Raw genomic sequence first — 15,162 nt, 5'->3', positions numbered from 1 at the left:
ATCATGCATGCGTTAATATGTTTGCTCCTATTTTTTTATGTTTGCTTTTGCTAGTAGTAGAAGAATCGAACCGTGGCGCCTTTCCCATCCGTGGAATCAAGCGAGTTGAGGCCGGGTATTTTTTTTCGCGTCAGGCCCTGCAAAAAAATTTCTCTTAAAAGATTGCATCGAATCTTTATATACTTAAATAGAGTATTAAAGATAGATGAAACGATAAATTAATTACATAGTTATATGAGAAATCGCAAGAAAAATCTTTTGAACATAATTAGTTTATGGTTAAGCATAAGTGCTATGGTAACTCACATGCGCTAATGACAAATTAATTAGGCTCAAAAAATTCGTCTCGTGGTTTTAGGTGAGCAGTGTCATTCTTTTCTTATTCGTGTTAAAAGAAACTCATTTTAACGTTCGATCAAACGTATGCTGTAACATTTAAAAATTTTCATTTGCACCGGCTAAACATCCCCTCATGTACAGAGAGAGATCAAGCTTGTGGCGCCGAAGCGACAGGTGGTGTCGGGTGCGGCGCGGCGCTTAACGCGTGCCCGATTTTACGGTTAGCAGCGGGGGCAGTTGTGGGCCTCTTGGCCGTCGCGTCGCGCACTCGGCTGCCGCTGGTTGCCGATTGCTTCCCACGATTCCGTCCACCCAACGACGGCGCGCGCCGAAGGGGCACGCAAAGCCGTCGCAATTTCCAGCCACCGGGACCCGCCTGCTACTGCCCCCCGCACCTACGCAAAAAACCGAAACGCGACGCGACGCGAGCGAGAGCGAAGGCGCGCGCGCGGGGAGGGGGCGGGGGGGCCCCCTCGGGTCACGGCGCGAGCCGCGTGGCCCGCGGTGCGGTGCGCAGGCGCATGGTCAGGCGACGACGCGGCGCGTGATGTGACGGGGAGGAAGGCGACGCGAGCGAGCAGGGAGAGGGGAGGGTGGAGAAAAAACAAGTGTTTTCTCCGAGCTGCAGCGCGCCTTCCTTGGTTGGCACGGCGGCGGGCAAGAGGCGGCGGGCAGATTCGCGGGGGGGGATTTCGATGGATTATTGTATTGTTGCGCGTGCACGCTGCGCCCGAGCTGGACCTCAGACAAGTCACGCACGGCCGGCGCCTGGTTTGGACGGTGGAACGGGAAACCGCTAACCATTTTATAAGCTAGCTATTAAGCATATTTTAAAGAGAAAAAAAGATAAGAGAAAAGAGAAGTGAATTACTAATTTGTAGCCAGCTGCACACATGCTCCAAAATAAAATATATGTATGACATGTGGGACCATGTATTGATGTTCTATAGGTAACTATTGTATATTATATGAGTTGGCTATTAGATCGACTATAGATGAATTGGAGCTAGTAGTTAGCTATACTATTGAATTTGCTCTCACGTACTGTAATCATAGTATAATCTCACACGTATCCGCATGATTTCTACGTAGTACATGGTTTCCAAACGGTTAAAATATGTTTTTTCAAAAAAAATATCATTAGGAAAGTTATAATCTACTTTTAAAGTTTTTAGACAATAATAATTTAATCATATGTAATCCACTCGTATAGTTTACTAACCTCTGCCCCAAACGCAGTCCACCTCCATCCAAAAAAAGTTTTTTTTTTCAACTCATATTTATCTCGCAGATATTCTCTCTGTCCTAGAATAACTTTATTTTTCACCAAGCACAACCCTACCAAATACATAAGCTAAAATGTGAAAAATATACTTCCCTTTATCAAATCTCATAGGGTCATCTTTTGGGATTTTAAAAGAAAAGACCAAACGACATATTTACAAATAAAAAATAATCTGCAAACGTGTTTATAGCGATCTAAAAGTCATATGGAAAAAAACTACGATGAAAAATATTAAAATTAACTTTAAATTTAAGGTTAAAAATTCAAATTTTGGTTTATAAGAAAAATGCAAAAGATAAGGGTTAATACAATTATCTCTTACTTTATCTAATTGTTAATGCAGTATTCATTGCTTTTTACAAACTTCAGTGCAACTATTACTAAAAAGTTGGCTTATTTTATGATAAACTAGAATGACTAAAAATGATATTAGTTTGGTATGAAGGGAGAACTTTGTTTCTTAACAATTACTATATTGGAGTTTGGCAAATAAGTGAACAAATATAGTGCGATTTGATAAAGTATGATACAATGCATCGATGTTTGGAAAAAAAAAACAAAGGACATTTTAGTTAGTGTAGGTTTGCATGGATACATGTGTGATGGGTTACAAATGAAGTCTTTCTGTCCTACCTTTAATTATGCTTATAAGCCATAATTTGAGTTTAAATTTAGAGTTATTTTTGAGATTTTTTGTCATACTTTATTTTTGTTCCTTTTCATTTGTAAATAACACTTATGTAAAACTTTTAGGAACACATTATTTTTTTATCATTAATAACTGGTTTCGCTTATGCTTATAAAAATGATCGGTGGTATGAAAAATCACGTACTGAGCCCTCTGCTTCACAGATAGACTTTTCATTTCAAAATATAGTCATTTTTGCATTTTATATTATGACGCAATTTAAGATATAAACATATTCACATTTTGATATGGAGGGAGTACAATGGTCTCTGCTTTTTATACTCGCTTTTATGAATGCTGTGTTGTGCTGCATTATGCTTATTTTTACAAATCAAAATATGATTTGATAGAAATATGTTATTTACTCACTCTATCCTAACACTTTCACCTTTTCACTTATGCATATGTCTATACGCCAAAATTTGATTTTTTAACATTAAATGTGGAGTTAATTTTAGAAATTTTTAAGCAAAGTTTTTTTTCAACCTTAACTTTTGGACCACTAAGAATACGTATATAAAAATTTTATTAAAAAATATTTTTCTGTTTACGAATATCTAGTTTGGATTTTCCATGAATCACCCCCTAAAACAACTTCATTTTCACTAATCCCACGTATGCCAATACAAAAGAAAGAAAAAGACTGGAATAACAAATCCCCAAGCAATTCTTGCTTGAAGATAAACTTATTTTAAGATAAATAAGGGAGGTCTATGTAACAGGAGTGTTGTAGAAGAAAGTTTTTCACTAGAACTTACTATTCGCAAAGTGGTACAAATAAATCATGTTAATAATCAAATAAATAGGCTTAAAAGAACATGATCGCAGTGGAGGCGAATTTCGGCTTGTGATTTCATTACGACAAATTGCGCGCCTGTCTTCGAATTAAGAGACAATTAGGTTTAGCAGGATTTTAAACAAATTTTAGGTGATTAGAATTTTGAGTAGTTTTCCAAAAAAAAAATCTGTAAAGTTCCCCTTTTCTTTTGGCGGTGCCACTCAACGTATTTACAAATGAAAAATAATTTATAAATAAAAAATTTATATGTATTTTTAATGATCTAGAAGTCAATATGAAAAATAAGCTTTATTAAAAAAAGACTCTAAGATCAACTCTAAGCTTAAAATTTATATATTGGTTTATAAGCATAAGTAGGGGTGGTAATGGGCCCAACCATTTTGCCTAGAAAATTTAAGTGCCGGGTTCAAAACGGGTTAAAAATAAAATTGTATAAAGTTTTGAACTAAAAAAATTTTAAAAACTAAATAGAGTTGTAAAAGAACCCACGGGCCTTGGCCCATTCCCACCCCTAAGCATAAGCATAGAAAAAGATGGCTACTGAGGTGGTGTTTAGATTAAGAAAATTTTTGGGAGAAATATCACATCAAATGTTTGACCGGATATCATAAGGGGTTTTCGAACACGAATGGAAAAACGAATTTCACGGCTAGCCTAGAAACCGCGAAACGAATCTTTTGAGTCTAATTAATCCGTCATTAGCATATGTTGGTTACTGTAACATTTATGGCTAATCATGAGCTAATTAGGCTCAAATGATTCGTCTCAATATTTCTTCCTACTGTGTAATTAGTTTTTTTGTTTATCTATGTTTAATGCTTTAGTTAGATGTTAAAAAATTCGATGTGATATTTTTGGAAAAAAATTTAAAAAACTAAACAAGGCCTGAATAAATACTTTTTCTTTAAAAAAAAAGAGAACCGTAAACGCGGCGAGGAGCGGTAGAGCGGTAGTTGTCACGACAGAGGCGTAGTAAACCGCAGATTTCACACCAAGTCGTACGTCGCCGTCGTCGCAAAGGCAGAGCACCACCCGCTAGTATAGCTCGAGCGAGTCGCTCGTGACTGCCGCCACCGTCCGCTACGGCGCCCGCCCCCACCACTTGTCCGGGCACCAGAGGAGAGGAGACGACCCACGCATGGGGACGGACACGACACGACCGCGAGGGGGGGCGGCGGCGGCGTGGGCGGTGGGGCCCGCTGCGACGACGCGAGGTTTCTCTATTCCACACGCACACGCACACGCACGCACAGCACAGCTCACCGCACCAGTGGACGGGTGGTGGGTGGACGGATGGATACCCGCTCGCCTCGCTCGCTGGTCTCGGAATTTTTCTTTCTTTGTTTTGTCGCTCGGCGGCCGGCGCGGCGCGGGTCCCACTCTTATACTATTTGTCCTTTTTAGTTTTTTTTTCCTTGCCTTGTCGTTTTCGCTCCCGTTTGGCGTCGCGGTCGCTCGCGGCGGAGACTCCTCCATCGCCTTCTCCGCGCGCGGTTTTTCACCGGCGGGTCTACTCTCTCGCCCTGGCTTTTGTTCGTCTTACGTGTGTAAGAAAAAAATTAATTTTTAAATTTCAAATTTAGGGTTAGTTTTGATGTTTTTGGACCGTTAAATATATATTATTTTTTATTTATAATTATATCATCTAATATTTTCATTTTAAAAAAAATCCCCGATGTCTCTCTCTTTTTTTTCCCTTTCTTTTCTGGCCCTACAACTGCATCCCGCTGGCGAGTCATCCGTGATCCACATCACACGTATGAGTTACGGAATTAAACCTGTCAGTTGTTACCGTTCAGGGCTTCAGGCTAGACCAGCGACCGACCACAGCCTGCACTGTAGCAAAACACCACGGTCAATCCGTCACGTAAATTACAGCGGAAGAACGACCAGTCGGAAAATACGATCAGCAAAAACTTACGTCTCACGAATTTACCGTGCCCCTTGCTTTCCATGACTTGAGGTCCTGCAAAAGAAAGGAGTGGAACTTTGGCTGCACCGGGTCAACACTCAACCGCAGTTTAGTGGGTAATAGCCAATGGATTCGTTGACGAAGCTCCGCGTACAGCTGGAGCACAGCGATCCGTTCGCTACCTACGACGGAGTATATACGTATCGGTAAAATTAGTGCTCAACTAAAATGGTCTTGATGTCTCTATCTATCTGTCCTTTTTTTACAACAAAAATATTTGCAATAGTTGTATGTGTATGCATTTAATCTAGCTTTCCCTTTTTCTAGGTCCCGAAGTAATTACTTGGTGTCTCCATCCAAAAAAGACTTTAGTTTTAATTTTCCATGTTTGTCATACAAAGACATTATTTTGAGCGATTATTATGTTGGAATTTGGTACCCCTCCATCATAAAATAACTTCATTTTTCATTTATCACATATACACCGATAAAAAAACAAAAAGACTGATACTCATTATTTTATTATCAAGTCCCAACACAATTACTCCCTACTTTATTTGTTCATAAGCATTTATTCATTACTTCTACGTACTCTAATGCAATAATCACTTAGAAATAAACTTATTTTAGAACAAAGTAGAATGACCAAAAATGATCTTATTTTAAGACATAGTAGGTAATAAGTAAAGATAAATATGTTAGCTTTGTATAAGTATATGTGAAATAAGTTGAAAATAAAGTATTTTGTGATGGAAAGAGTATGTACCTAGGTTATATTTTTACATTAGATTATTCTCAACATTTTGCTCGGTTTGTTATGCATGCCTTCATTCCATAATATAAGGCATAACTATTTTATTCTTTATCCCATAATACAAGACACACATACAAATAAACTAGCATATTTTTCATCATCAAAAACTCAACCATGGTACACACATGCATACATGCACCTAGGTAATCCAAACGAGAAGAAAATTATTAATTTTTTTAATCTTTAGGTTAATGGTGGTTATGCCTTATATTATAAAACGGAGTAAGTACTAAATGGTATAATTCTACAAAAAGTTTCTTTATAAAGTTTTATCATGTTTTTTTTCTAACGTACAACTTTAACTTTATAATAATTAATTACGTTAATTATGTCACTATATAGCTATAAAAAATCAGATAACATGTACATTTTCTTCGTTTTGGAACTGTGGGAGTAGACAGCTGTTGGGAACAGCACCGAAGACGGCACCGCACCGCGTGCACCGAGCAGGGATGCGACGGGGAGGGCGACGGGGAGGAAGCGCCCCCAACGGTGGGCAGTCGGTGGTGGCGTCACGTTGCTCACGGGTGAAAACGCGTGGGCACGCGCAGGTGGCGTGCGCGCCGCGCCGCGGGGGGAAGGGAAGACAGCTTCCGCGTGACGGCAGGAAAGCGAGGATGCGCGCGAGGGCATCTCTTGCCTCCCACGGCGACGCATGAGCATGATTGATGATGGTGGTGGGAGCTGAGTGGATGTTTAGATCTAAGAATTTTTTGAGATAATTGTCACATCAAATATTGAGCGGACGTCGAAAATGGTTTTTAATATGAATAAAAAAACGAATTTCACGGCTAGCCTGAAAACCGCGAGACGAATCTTTTGAGCCTAATTAATCCATCATTAGCACATGTTGGTTACTGTAGCACTTATAGCTAATCATAGACTAATTAGGCTCAAAAGATTCGTCTCGAGATTTCTTTAATTAATTTTTTGGTTCATCTATGTTTAATACTTTATTTAGATGTCAAAAATTCAATGTGATATTTTTAGAAAAAAAATTTAGAAACTAAACAAGTCCTAAATATATATAGTACTCTCTCTGTAAAAAAAACAAATTCTCTGGTTTTCATGTCCAACGTTTGATTATCTGTCTTATTTGAAAATTTTTTAGAAAATTAAAAAAAAAATTGTCACACGTAAAGTAGTATTCATAATTTATCATATAATAAAAACAAAAATATCAATCGAAAAAAAATTAAATAAGACGAAGAAAAAAAATTAAATAAGATGAAGAATAAAAAATTACAGGTAAAAAGTAAAAAATTGGTTATTTTGGGATGAAGGGAGTACACTTCTACTCGCCTGCTCCTACTACTACTCCAGTATGCAGCTGTACAGGGGAAGCGACGACCGAACCATCCGAGACAGGCGCCGCTGAAAAACTGCACACAATTTACACGCCGGCCGGCCGGCCGGCCAACCGGAGAAGATGAGAATTTGGGCCAAAACAAGCTCACGTTTGGCTCAACTCCAGTGCTCATCCTCGTAATCCTGGCTCTCAGGGTCCTCCTCGCCGCCCCCCGCCGGATGCTTTTCACCGTCCACAGAATCTAATGAATCCTGCAAAGCATCAGCCAGCCGTGGACTGGGTTAGGTTTTGTGCCCCCAACAATCCAGCTAAAAAGCTGGATAGCCACATTGGCGAATTCAGCGAGATTGGCATACAGCATCCTCGATTGATGCTTCAAGAAATAGTGCGAGATAGGTTCCAAATTTGAATACAAAAGCAGCTATTTCACTATCAGGGACCAACAACCTCCGGTCCATCAAGGGTTTCACACACTATCAAATCACCAAAGTTTTCAGCTAGAGTATGCTTTTGCCCATATATAAGACATGACGGCTGCTATGATTTGTTTATGATTCAAAAGCAAAACAAGCCACATCAACACTAGAGTATTGTCATGCTAAACCATCAGGTCAACAGAATTGTTGTTTAGAAGTTCAATAGGTAGCATGCAAGGGAGAGGGGGAGAATATGAAACTTACATCTCGTTGAATATTGATTTTGGTCATTATTGAGTTTCAGTATAAGTCGGACCAACTTAAGGTATTATACCTCGTCGTCTCATGCAGCGATCGTAATGTAAGCAGTTCCACCATCTTTAGAAATGTAACTCTATAAGGCATCTAAAACTTGAAAGAACCATTTTTAATTACTAGTACATTGATTGTCATTTCATTTTGCTTATCACATTATCATTTCATTTTGTTTAAATTGTTTGCGCAAACTCAATTAGCACCTGGTTGTCAACAAGAGACCACTGTAAAATAAATTTAGTACCTCTCCTTTTTCAATGTGATTACTTTTAGAGTGAACTGCACCAGGCGGTTCTCAAACTTGTCGAGGTGTGTCATCTAGGTCCCTATACTCTCAAATTGCACTTTAACGTCCCTAAACGATTATGCACCCATTAGTGGTCCAAACCAGCCTCAGGATGACTTTTTAGTCAACGTGGCATCCAAATTTTTTTTACGGAGAATAGGATGCATGTATACACGTTCACACAGGTGAGTATGCGTGTGTTACCCGTGTCTGCACAGTGATTCGGAAAATATGATAGTTTGAGTTTAGAAGTCCAACATAATTATTCCATATGTATAATGAATTTGTAGATAATATTTCATATGTGGTTATAATTCTATGCAATGTATAAATCCAAAATTTAAAATTTCAGCAATATTTATTACTATCCCTCCCAAAATATAAGTTTTTTTTAGAGTGTTTAGTTTATACTGAGGAGATGTTTCTTTTAGTTTTAAAATTTTACTCTGGAATCATTATAATGATTGAGCTTTTTTTTGTTTTTTAAGATAAAAATGACAACCGATAAATTTACCAACAAAAATGATTTGTGAGAAAATTTTATATACAGATTCTTAGCGATCTGAAAAGTAAAGTCTGAAAAATAAATTAGAATGAAAACAAATCCTCAATTTAACTTGTAGTATAATAATAGTACACATGAGTTTGTAGGTTTTTTTTACCGGAAACAACTCCCTATAAAACTCGCAAGTCTTCAACCACTCTAAATTTTGACCAACACAATACACCAAATGAACATACGTCTCTTCTGCAACTCCTAGCCTCATTGTTTAACTGAAATTCTCATTGTTTAACTGAAATTAAGTATAAGCAAAATAATTTATTAATGATTAAAAAAATTCATGGTTAAAATTTTTATATACATGCTCTTAGCGATCTAAAAGAAAATGCTAGAAAACAAACTACGATAAAACCCCTAAAATCAACTCTAAATCATTTCACATTTTTGAAGAAAAAACAAAACAACTTATTTACAAACAAAAAAAATAATTTATAAGTAATTATTTATATACATGTGCATAGCGATTAGAAAAAGTGTTGTTAAATGAATTACAATGAAAGAATCAACTCTAAAAATAAGTACTATAATTTAAAATCTGGCTTATAAGTGGTTGAAAAAGTAAAACTCTAAAAAATAAGAGAGAAATATTATTTATTAACAAATGCAAAATTCACTTTTGATCAATTTTACATTTCTGTTATATATTATGTTATATTTGTGAAAGTTAAAAAAATATATAAGTTAGATCACCTAAAATAAAAAAAAATTGGATGTCACGTCGGTTAAAAAGTCATCCCGAGGCTGGTTTGGACCACTAATGGGTGCATAATCGAGTTTAGGGACATTAAAGTGCAATTTGAGAGTATAGGAACCTAGATGACACACTAAGTTTGAGGACCGCTGATGCACTTAACTCTTACTTTTAATTCCACCAAGCTAAAACAGAAAGAGGCTTCGCCATAGCTTCTCCCCAGAAAATACAGAGCTAGGGGTGGATAACGAGCCAGCTCGGCTCGGCTCGGTCTAGCTCGTTAGGATAACGAGAGCTCGTTATCCTAACGAGCTAAAACCCAGCTCGGCTCGGCTCGTTACAAAGCTCGAGCTGGCTCGTTAGGCTCGCGAGCCATGCATGAAAAGTGCATCTAAAGAATTTTTCAATAGATTATACAAGCAATTTTTTTGTTCAAACATGAAAATCATATGAAATTGTATCTAAATATTAAAGTTTCAACCAACATAAAACATGATGAACCTATTTAGTACTGAACACATGTATTCCGGGGTATTCCGGGGTAGAATCAACGAACGCCCGTGTCTTTGGTCTAGCTCGTTAGGCTCGCGAGCAGCTCACGAGCTAGTTCGAGCTGGCTCGTTATCTCTAACGAGCTAAAATGCTAGCTCAGCTCGTTAGAAAAATGAAGCGAGCCGAGCCGAGTTTGACACGAGTCGAGTGAGCTAACGAGTCACGAACTTTCTGTCCACCTCTATACACACAGAGCTCTGCTTTAAAGGTATATGCACAGTGCAAATTCTTATTACCTGGCGTGCCAACTGGCATTGCTTATCCCTTGCAACAGCAACCGACGATCCCTTCGGACCCTGTAAATGGATGTCACAAAACAAAATTAAATATCAATGCTAACTAGATGAGTTATATAACTGTCTTTTGCTTACTTCTGGAATAAAATGTGATTTGAACATGATGCGCATGTTTTGCTCCAAAGAGAGAAATTTCTTCTCCCACGTTTCATTTAACCCTTGTAGAGCTTGATTAATCATCTGTTGCACCTGTTCACGTGTGAACATCGGAAGTTGTTCCTGATTGCTGGAACAACCTAGAGAGGATTTTGGCAAAGAATCAGTCTGGACCTTCTTCCTAACACCAGAGTCAGAATAGTATCTCCCACGCTTGCAGCCTCCCGTCTGTGCCTGTACAGGATGGGGCCCTAGCTTAGCATCTCTGGCCCCTGCAGTATGTTCGTATGTGGTATCCTGAAAAATGAGAAAGAAGTAGAATACAGGTTAACACGTGAAGTGATACTATTCACAGATTCAAAACTTTCAGATATTATACATGTAACAGGAGTAGGTACCTCAGTTAGCAATGCCTTCTTATCAATAATGTGTCCTTTATCATTGTTAATTTTGGTGGATGGATCAATATCCAATAACAGCTTTCTGCCATTGTCCACACTCTACAAAATCGCATCTGATTCATTAACAAATGCAGAAAGATGTCAACAAATAGGATTTGCATCCCCAGCTCTTACCTTAAGCCGATGATGCATTGCTATGCTGCGTGAGCCAGAAGCATAACAGGGGGGGTTTCCTGCATTCCTGTTCTTCCTTTTTTGGTAAGAAACCTTCATAACTTCATCTTTTGCCCAATAGTCGCACAACTTCTCCCACCATTTTGGTTGCATCCATTCAGGGACGAATGGTTTCCAGTTCAGTGGATCATCAAGCGCCAGAACAGACTCATCCCCATGCTGCTCTTCTGAATCTTCCCCATCGCTCCCCTCTTCTAACGGCCTACTGCCCCTAACAACTGCCAAAGATCTTTTGGCCTTTTTTGCTATCAAATCTCTAGCCCTTTGCTTCTCATAGCAAAAGAGGTTAACCAATTGTCTAACTGCTTTGCGGTCGAAGATCTTTTGGCACTCCTCTTCCTGGCCAGGGGACCACCTGTAGCGTTTCTGCAGTGTTTTAAATAACAATCATTTATTATTTTTAAATCTCAGCGAAAATAGTATAAAACATGTCCATGCAAGTTACTCACAAGGAATTCATCCAATATAGTATCTCTTGTATCTGAAGGACACTGGTGCCAATGGTAAACCACGAGCTCACAGGGTTTGTCAGTACCATTGGTATCCACTGAAACATAGGTTCCAGGATAGTTCTCCTTGATAAGAAGGGATAGGGTTGTTGTCACCTTAGAACAGCACGGGTGCACAATCCAGTTTCTAGTTGCATAAATCAATTTGTCATACACGTGAAGATTACGAATGTGCAATTCAACCATTGATAAATCCATAGATATCAGATACTTACTCTGTACCATTGGGTGTCAGTACAGGCCTATCAGCTTCTTTGCGTGGTTCCAATAGTACTGCAGGGCCACGGCCCCTGCGTTTTTTTGATGATTTACTAACAGACGCCGACAGTATATCACCATTCCAGGCATCCTGAAATTGCTTGATGTCAAACAATACACAAATCATGCTGATGCACCCGAAACGCTGGAAATGTTACATTTTTAGGTCGTTCCAAAAGAAATCCATTTGAATAAAACAATAGAAAGCTTTCTGTTCGCAGTTCAATTTTAATCATATAGCATTACAATATTTGAGCTATACCAAATAATAATAATTGAACATGTAATATCTATGAACATTTTTTAACCAGAAAGCAAGTTTTCAGGTCAGCATCACAAGTTTGTAAACCTGCATTTACATTTATTAAGATGCGTCACTTTCAAAAACTAAAATGCAAACTATTTCATCAAATCATTACAAGACTTCCCTAAGAAACTAGGTTGTATGCTCTTCCCACTACGGGGAGAAAAGACCAGGGATTCAACAAAATATTACAAATCTAATAAAAGATCAAGTCATGTCAAGTCAAAATTTTGGTCAGGAAACAACAAAGATCTTAAAATTCTCCACTAATTTGTAAACTAAACACTTTTTAAGCATGCCGGTATTCAGACACTATTTCAGACCTCAAACGGAAACAAAATTCAGCATCTCCCCAAGAAAAAATAAAAAGGTTCAGCCAAAAGACAAAGGGGGAGGTACCTTAGAGTAGAGGTGGGATGGTTGTTGGTGTGGTGTTGTTGGACTGCTACAATTCACTGGTAGCTCTGCACAGGTGTGGCCGTGTGGGTGAACACGTTAGTGATAGAAAGGACTGAACAGAAACAATTGAGCATGCTAGAGAGTGGAAGAGACAGACTTTCAAATGAAGAATGTGCGCTGTTGGTGGGCAGTGGAGTATCAGCTGGAACTGGCAATAAAGCAGGCAAGTTTATCTGGTGGCGTGTTCCCATTCCAGAAGAAAAGTCTCCATGATGTTTTGCATCATCTGAAGAATCAATGAAGCCATTCTTTTGCCTGCCATGCTCTGCATAGTTGTCGCTATCCTGCTCCAGATGGTTCTTGCCAGCAGAAGTTTCTTCTGCCAGTTGCCCATCCATATCCTGGTTTTGATTCTCTAATGGAATTGAATGCACTTCATCATCACTGCATTTGAGTTGGACAATCCCATGAAAGCCTTCATCAGTCATCTCATGCTCATGCCATGACATAGAACTAGGATTTGGAAGTGCCAACCTACTTTCTGGAGAGTACATCTGGCTGTAGCATTGGGGAATCATCTCCTTTTGCGGCATCCTATGATTCAAAGCAGGAGTAGTTGCATCAACATTGTCCAACTTATTAGAGACTGATTGAGGATACCGGTGCTGATTTGGTGAAATAGGGTCTGTGCCATTTATGGTCCTCTCAAATCGTGCAGCTTCCGATTGACTTTGATTTGGGGAAGCATTTATCCTATGGATAGGCTCAACATCAATGGGTTCTGCCGGTCCCTTTGCTAAGCGCTTACTACGTCTGATATGAGGTAAGTCAGTTGAATAATTCAATGGACTCTTACTTTGTGTCATTTGATTTTCTTTTGTATACTTGGTACTCTTTTTATTGTTTTGTATTGCTTTGCATGCCACCTGTACCTGCTCTGCATGAATTGAATCACTGGAGTTGTCACCAGCCTGTTGCTCATTATAAACTTGATGCAGAGGATTTATTTGCTCATGTTCGATAACACTGGGGGCAACCATAAGTCCATTTTTCTGCTTGCTGTGCATTGTAACCATGTCATCAGGAAGTACTTCAGAGTTTGAAGGAATTCCTTGTGCCCTTGATGCATGGATTACCTTATTAATATGCTCTTCCTGCAACTTTCCTGCTGGATAAGATTTTGGACCAGCAGCAGATACAGATTTCTTCTTGCCAGGCCTAGCAATAGTCCCATTAAGTGGCTCCATGCATGACTCCTCTCGATCAGATGAACAATTGACACACTTGTGTCTCCCTACATCAGGAGTTTGTGTCCTAGAGTCAACTCTGAATGAACTAGATGACTCCTCTCTAAAAGAATGCTTGTGGCGTTGGACATGTGTATGCTCAGAAAAAATGGACTTCTGAACCTGTCCTGTGAGAATTGGCTGATTTGAATTTCCATTCAGCACCTGCTCGAGAAGAAGAAAAACCAAACCATGACACACTGTGTGACGAAATACTACTTCTGGTCATAAACAAAGTGTCATCATGGAAAGGGCAGCCAATTTTGATCAACACTACCGCATGGTTGTTTTAATACAAAAGTATTTATTTTGTAACAGATCTACTGTATATGTGATCAATTTGCACAGCTATAATTTTGATGTACCACAATCAACAGCGCAGATCCAACAAACATGCTAGCTCCTAGCCCGAGATGGTTAGAGGATATGGTGGCTTCAATTTTTACTTATTTGTAATATAATAGATTATTGCCCATTAAACTAGTGGTACCACAGATATTCAGAATTCCTAATGTAATTTAACCTCATTGCTTAGTACACAGGACATAGTCGGAAATGTGCAACACAAGCAGAGTTAAGCTACTAGTAACCTGTCAGAGGTAGTTTTACCTCACATATCACAAGTTTTCAGCAACAATCCAACAGATACCATAGCCACATTGTTCACATTCGAGCAAGCATAGATATTTAATGAAGCCAATAATACATTGGGAGGGAAATCCTGGGAGCAGGTGATTCCGAACAATACCTCGGAGGTTTTCGCCGGACCACTGGAGGTGATTGGGATTGCTGCCGGCGGGGCAACGACGGCAGCGAGGGGAGGAGGCGCGATCTCGGCGCCACAGAGCGGACAGGAAAAGCGCCCCGGGCCGGGCGGCACGCTGAGGGCGGCCCCGCATCCTCCGCACGAGACGCGCGAAGGAACGGCCGCGGCGGTGAAGGCTGGCACGGCGGAGGGGACGACGCCCCCACGCCCGGGCAGCGGGAGCGCGCGGCGGGGGCGCGGCGGCATGAGCTCCGGCGGTAGCGCCTGGGCCATGCCGCAGTCGGGGCAGGCGAACTCCGTCAGGCCTTGCTCCACCTCCAGGGTTCTCGCCGCACCCGGCGCAACGCACCTCGAGGATCCCAGGCGGCAGCGCCATGGATCGCGGGAGCGATAGGGTTTTGGGTTTTTTTTTTTCCCTTTCTCTTTGGCGCTTTTTTTCTTCCTTGTTCCCTCTTCCGCCCTCGGGAATTGGGGAATGGGGGAAGCTCAGGGCACTACTAATGCAGTACCCATGGTTTTCTATCCTTATTTATTTATTAAGTTGTCGGACAAGTAAATTAATAATGTGATAAGTTATTTATTGAATAGAGACATAGGAGTGAAGAAGCTGGTTTTAAATTAAGACTTAGTGTCTTTAAGTAAAAC

The 15,162-nt window shown here is 39.8% G+C and overlaps 1 pseudogene; it reads right to left on the bottom strand.

Moving 5' to 3' along the window:
• Positions 1 to 7,083: 7,083 nt before the first annotated feature.
• LOC102711153 lies at positions 7,084 to 14,990 on the bottom strand (annotated as a pseudogene).
• Positions 14,991 to 15,162: the final 172 nt, after the last annotated feature.

The sequence above is a fragment of the Oryza brachyantha genome, chromosome 4, assembly GCF_000231095.2.
Source record: "Oryza brachyantha chromosome 4, ObraRS2, whole genome shotgun sequence".
Lineage (NCBI taxonomy): Eukaryota > Viridiplantae > Streptophyta > Magnoliopsida > Poales > Poaceae > Oryza > Oryza brachyantha.
The sequence above is the reverse complement of the archived record's forward strand: the minus strand, read 5'-3'. Positions and strand labels throughout refer to the sequence as shown.